Source organism: Ochotona princeps, chromosome X, assembly GCF_030435755.1.
Source record: "Ochotona princeps isolate mOchPri1 chromosome X, mOchPri1.hap1, whole genome shotgun sequence".
Taxonomy (NCBI): Eukaryota; Metazoa; Chordata; class Mammalia; order Lagomorpha; family Ochotonidae; genus Ochotona; species Ochotona princeps.
The window spans coordinates 76,288,640-76,294,639 of record NC_080865.1 but is presented as its reverse complement, the minus strand read 5'-3'; positions in this window follow the sequence as shown (position 1 = coordinate 76,294,639).

Sequence of the window (6,000 nt, the reverse complement as noted above, 5' to 3'; positions counted from 1 at the left end):
CATGCTCCGCGGGGGTGCCAGCACCAAAGCACCTTCAGCTATTGCCAAGTGGAAAATCCTAGTACTCATGTTTTTGAAGCTGACCAGTGAGGGAGGGCTTGAATATGCATGAAATATTAGATACTATCTGGCTAGCAGAAACCAGTCACATACCTGGAAGCAAAAGCCAGCTGCATTTTAGATCTGCTTTCCTTGCAGCTACTAGTTGTCCTAGAGCAGGGAGACTGTACTGTCTTTCAAGCCCTAACTAAACTGTAAGTAGAGTAACTGCAGCTCAAAGATGGCTGGTCCTGGCTCACTGCTCTTGGAAAGAAAAGGACGAAAGCAAGGGTGTTACTTCCTCATTTCTGATAGAGAAGGAAGTTCCATTCCCTCAGTCACTGAATGTAACAACTCCATAATGGAAAATGGCCCTTCTCTTTCTCCTTCCAGTAAGCAAAGGGGTGGAGGTGGGGGACCCACGTGGTGAGTAGAAGAGGAAGCTACGTTGGACATCTGTTATTCAGCAGCTGTGGCTCAATGTTAAGAACCGACCTGTCCAACGCCAAAACTAGCTCCAAAATTACATTGTCTCCAAAAGGTGCACACTCCAGCAAATGATTCCCAGCCCACTGGCTGAAAAGCATCAGTTGCCAAAAATCCCCATGGTTTCTTCGTAACAATGTACTAGCCTGAGCCTGAGGTCTGGCCTCCAATAATTACCAAGACAAAGTATAAAACACAAATGTTTGTGTTTGAAAGTTCACCTCTCCAAGAACAGGGTCTGGGAAAAAAAGTTTAAACTGATTTGTTTTGCCAAAACAAGACAAGACTGCAACCAAATTTTATTTACCCACTGCCATCTTGGGGTTACACATTCCTGGATGTAGGCTTGCCATTGTGATGTAGGCAACGGACTTCATCATTTTTAAACCAAGACCCTCATGAAAAGATAGAAATATTAAGCAGGAACTGGTAGTTTGTGTAAACAAGAACAGCTTATTTGGCAGTGAAAGAACAAATATATATTCATGGACAAGTATAGGTTGCCTCACACAGAACTTTGCAACATGAGTGCACCAAACAGTTGCCCACAAACTAAGAAAGAAAGAAATGTCAAACATGGTACCTGCAATGGGGAAAAGCTGTCCACAGACAGTTGAGTTGGGAGCATGGAAACATTCCACCTGAGCACAAGATTAAAAAAAAAAAAAAAAAGCACTGAAAAGATGACGCTCTATCTCAAATGAGGTCCATGTGAAATAAAGTGCTCACCCATCATCCATTCCTTTATAGCTTCTGTGCAGAAGTCCTGGGTGTAACAGGTACATTTTGGAAAGACATGTTTTTGGCAAAGCTGGAGAGATCACAATACTAAACTTCAAGATGCACTACAGGGCAGTTGTAATCAAAAGAGCCTGGTACTGGCAGAAAAAAATAGACACACAGAAAAATGGAACAGAACAGAAATCCCAGAAATTAACCTACACATCTAGAGCCAATTATTTTTTGACAAGCAAACTGAAATCAACCCAGGAAGAAAGTATGTCTTTTCAATAAATGGTGCTGGAAAAGTTAGACCTAGGTGTGCAGAAAATCAACTCAAAATGCCTGTTTCTTTTTTCCTCTGTGTCACCATGCCTTTCAAACACAAACAAATAAATAAATCTATTAGAGCAATATTGAAATACTTTCTTGAGGATTGCATACATGCTAGGGGAAGACAGAAAAAATAAATGTACAAATAAGGAAGAACATTTTAGAAAAGAGCAAGGTTATACAAGAAAATTAAAGAGAGATACAATATTCTTGGAAGGAAGGAAGAAAGAAAGGAAGGAAGGAAGGAAGGAAGGAAGGAAGGAAGGAAGGAAGGAAGGAAGGAAGGAAGGAAATGAAGCATTATATTCTAAGAACTGTATTCATGTACTACCTTGAATTTATTCTCTTTGTACAAATAAAACATTGACAAGAGAAAATATAAGAAAGGGACTGGCACAGTGGCTCAACAGGATAACTTCAGCTCAGCTCTGGCTGCTGCACGCCATTGGGAGTAAATCAGCACATGGAAGATCTTTCTGTGTCTTCTCTCTGTAAATCTGCCTTTCCAAATTAAAAAAAAATGAAAGAAGACATAATGAAGCAAAAAGAAATAAGGAGAGAGAATGTGTGTGAGGAAAGAAAGAAGGAAGAAAAAATGAAGGAAAGAAGAAATTGGGTTAAACATAATGACATGGTGATTGCAAAGGTGTTCAGTACAGAAACAACAATTAGGCTATTGAGTGACATATTAAGCCAATTATATGAAAATGTGAAGTGAATACTAAATGTACTAGGAAATAACTAGTCACAATTATACATTTTAAATATAAGCACTTATAATGCTGTTTGTGAACTATCCCTCAATCAAGCTGGACTAAAGTAAAATAGAAATAAAAAGGCCACACGGCAAGGAGAAACAAGAAACTGAGTGTTCCAACAACCTGCATCGGTCTTAGGAAATAAATCTTGCCTGAGAAAGAGTGTAGATGAACTTTGTTGATTATAGTTTTGACTCACTTCACTGCTAAATTTCAGATCTTTGTGATTTATGTGGATGAGAGGTTTTGTTTATGGAGAAACATTAAGGAGCATGCTTCACAATCTTCATGTTCTCCCTGAATGATAAGGGAGGGTAAATCAAGTATACACAAGAATGTTGACCTCTTTAAATGAATCTTTTCACAAAGCATTATGCTCTTTCATGATTTATTACTATTTAATAAAGCTGAAAAATATATATAAAAGATAGTAATTGGAAACGTACATTCTAGCAAACCAACATTTGAGAAGCTAGTCTGAAAAGTATTTCCTAGCCATTCAATTATGATTCAGCATGAATTCAAAATAAATTAGCTAAAATATGTAAACATATTTCACTTTTTAATCTCATTCATCTAAATAACGTGTTCATTCTGGCAATTGTTATCATCAAGTATGAAGTTCTAGCACCCAGCTATGATGAGGATTTCTACCATGGTGAAAATGGCAGATTGTAACAATACCACCTCCCTGAATCAGCAGCCCACAGAGTCCAACCCATTGCATCTTCTATAAATTCATTGTCACAAAGGATGGTTCAACATGCATTATTCATACAAAGAAAGAATATATAGCAAGATCAGTGTATGTCAGTCTACTTCAGTCAGTGATCCATCCACACAGGGGGACTGACTGAATACATGTTTTTCCTGCAGGTGAAGACCTGTCTGCAGGAGCAGTACTGGTGAGGCTAGCCAGGTGTCCCTTCGGACATAGGCTTCATCAGTACAAAAGTTCATCACACACAGAGAACAGGGACAGATTGCTCCTCACCTCAAGAATAGAGCCTGGCCAGCTCAGGACCGTTCAGGCATATGTCCTCCATGTAAAGAAATATTCCAGGTCTGAGAAAATGGATGAATTATCCTGGGGTATGGCAACAGATTCAACAATGCAAGCTTCCACAAGAAGACAAAATTTCTAATTTCATCACAGGCATGCTTCTGGTGTCAACTTAACTAGGTAGCATATTGTTATTTTTTTCATTGTAGTAAAAATACGTAGCATAAATCTGTGCTCTCAAAAATTCTAATTAATTTATTGTTTTATTCATTATATTTTGATGAACAGCTCATACTTGCACTTTTTGTGAGATATGTATTTCAACACATATACAAGCATACACCAATCAAACAAGGGAATTAGCTTTTCCATTTTCATATCTTTCCTTTGTTCGGGGCCTGTCAGCTTCTCTGTTGAAATTCTGGATGCAAAATGTAATACTTTATTGTGTGCTAGAGTCAGCTCACTGTGCTATGGAACATTAGAACTTGTTACTTTTGTTTGATTGTGTTTTGGGACCCATTATCCTATCATTATGTTGCTTTCTTCCAGCCATTACAACTTTAATAGTAACTATCCTAAGTTCAGATTCGCTGTTTTGAATGTTTGCCTTCCACAGATGAAACATAATACACGGTATTTGTCTTTATGCCTGGTTTATTTTACTTATCATAGCAACACTGTATTGCTGGCTATATGTATATTGTTGTACAACACGTCTCTGAAACTGTTTCAATTTGTGTGATATCAATTTCACTACCATTACAGGATAAACTCCAATTTCTCCCTCACTTCAATCTCTGATGATCACCATTCTATCTTCTGTTTCCATGAGGCTGGATACTTTAGATGCTTTATGGAGTATCAAGTGGAGTCATTAAGTGCTTATATTCCAGTCATTAGTTTCATTAATAAGTATACTATACTTAACCTATGCTGTGGCATATAATATTTTCTTTCTTAAGGGTGAACATTATCCCATAGTATGTGTATACCACATTTTCTTTATTCATTCATCTAATGCATATTTAGGTTGCTTCCATGTTTTTGGCTATTGCAAAAAATTTTCAATGACTAGAGATGCATACTTATCTCTTTGGTAGTCCATTTTTAATGCTTTTGAATATGCAATAAATGAGATTGCTGAGTCATATCATAGGCATTTTTTAATTTTTTAAGTACACTTCATACTGTTTCTTCACAGTGTTTACACCATTTGATAATTTCATAGACAGTACACAAAGGCTCTAACTTTGTGCCATCCTTGTCCATACTTACATAATTTCCTATTTTGATAGTGTCTGTCTAAATGAACATCAGGTAGTATTTCATGTCATTTTGATCTGCATTCCTTTTCTGACTGGTGAAACTGAGCATATCTTTTTCAGATATTTGTTGGCCAGTTGTTTATCTTCTTTGGATAAACATCTATTCAAATCATTTGTGCATTCATTATTTTGCCCTGCATCCACTTTTGCCCTGCACCCACATGACAGACCTGGAGGAAGCTCCTGTCTTCTGATCAGCTCCACTCCTACTTTTGAAGCCTTTTGGGGAGCACACCAGTGGATGGAAGACCTTTCTCTTTGTCTTCACTCCCTATGGATCTACCTTTGCAATAAAAATAAATAAGTCTTTTAAAAAGAATAAAATGTATTTTGAGGAAAAGTTGTATGAGATTATGGAGGTTGAGAAGTTGCACTGTCTACCAGTTGGAGGCCCAGGAAAGGTGGGTGTGTCACATATATCCAGTCCTAGGGCCTGTAAACTGCCAGTAGTGCTAGTTACATTTTGAGTCCAAAGGTCTGATAACCAGAAACACCAGTTTCTGAGGGCATGACCCAGCTCAGAGAAATCAAAATTGAGCCTTCCTCCATTTTTTCCCCAAGCTTTCAGTATATTGAGGCCCCCTCACATGTATTAATGAAAGTGACTTTCTTAATTCAATCTTCTATCAGTTCAAATAGCAATCTGTTCCAGAAACAAGCTCATAATCATACTCAGAAATAAGATTTTGCCGGTTATTTGGGCATCTATCTGTTCACTAAGCATATGTAGCTCACTCAAACTAACACATAAAATTAACCATAATAATGTCCTTTGTTGTCTCTATGGCATTTTTAAAATTTAAAATGTACTTAGTATAGTCACTTTCATTTTTTTTGGGGGGGATCACTATTTGTATAGAATTTTCTTCTATTTTTCACTTTCAGGGTATCTTTATGTTTACATCTGAGTCTCTTTCTTTTAAGAATTATTGACTTGAAAGGCAAATGTAGAGAGAGAAGAGAGACACAGAGACATTTTCCATCTGCTGGTTCACTCTCCAAATGGTCATAAGGCCCGGAGCTAATACCAGTCTGAAGCCAGGGGCTTGGAACTTCTTGCAGGTGTCCCACGAGGATTCAGGGCCCAAGTTTACTGGGCCGACTTTCACTGCTTTCCCAGACACATTAGCAGGGAGCTCTATTAGGAGTGGATTAGCTGGGATGTGAAACAGTGCTCATATGGAATGTTGACACCACAAGTAGAGGATTAATCTACTATGCCACAGCACTGGCTACTAAGATGAGTCTCTTATACAAAGAATAAAATTACATCTCCCCAGTTACTCTGTCTTGTTACTGAGGAGTTTAATCCATTTACATCTAAACTAGTGAT